The sequence below is a fragment of the Antrostomus carolinensis genome, unplaced genomic scaffold, assembly GCF_000700745.2.
Source record: "Antrostomus carolinensis isolate BGI_N321 unplaced genomic scaffold, ASM70074v2 scaffold14886, whole genome shotgun sequence".
NCBI classification, from domain to species: Eukaryota; Metazoa; Chordata; class Aves; order Caprimulgiformes; family Caprimulgidae; genus Antrostomus; species Antrostomus carolinensis.
The window spans coordinates 1-548 of NW_010319907.1; the positions used below are offsets into that span (position 1 = coordinate 1).

The 548-nt window shown below is 60.2% G+C and overlaps 1 protein-coding gene across 1 annotated transcript in view; it reads left to right on the forward strand.

The window, feature by feature from the left end:
• Window positions 1-7: 7 nt before the first annotated feature.
• LOC104526086 (ATP-dependent 6-phosphofructokinase, liver type) overlaps window positions 8-548 on the forward strand; it is a 4973-nt gene continuing 4432 nt past the window's right edge. The window contains 2 exon segments of the mRNA XM_010169437.2: window positions 8-122; window positions 330-517. The gene's annotated coding sequence lies outside the window, so the exon portion shown is untranslated.

Here is a 548-nt window from a genome sequence, read left to right on the forward strand (position 1 = left end):
CCGTAACCTGGTGGAACACGGCATCACCAACCTCTGCGTCATCGGTGGGGACGGCAGCCTGACAGGTGCCGACATCTTCCGCTCCGAGTGGGGCGAGCTGCTGGAGGAACTGGTCCAGGATGGTACGTTAAACCCTCCCTCCCCAAAATCCCTGGGTAGGTAGAGTGGAAGAATTCAAGTGGTGTTGAGGTATAGAGCTCCACCTCATCCATCCCTGTGACCCCCAGGGAGGGCTGGGCTCTTCCGCTGCTCTGCAGGATTGGGCCCAATGTTGGGATGGGAATGGAAGCGCCCTAAAATAACAGGTGATGCCACCGTCCCCCCCACAGGGCAGATCAGTGAGGAGGTGGCGCAGGAGAACTGTCGCCTGAACATCGTGGGGCTGGTGGGCTCCATCGACAATGACTTCTGTGGCACCGACATGACCATCGGCACTGACTCGGCGCTGCATCGCATCATGGAGGTGATCGATGCCATCACCACCACGGCACAGAGGTGAGCAGGCTGGGGACTGGGTGCTGGGTGCTGGATCACCCTGGGCATCACAC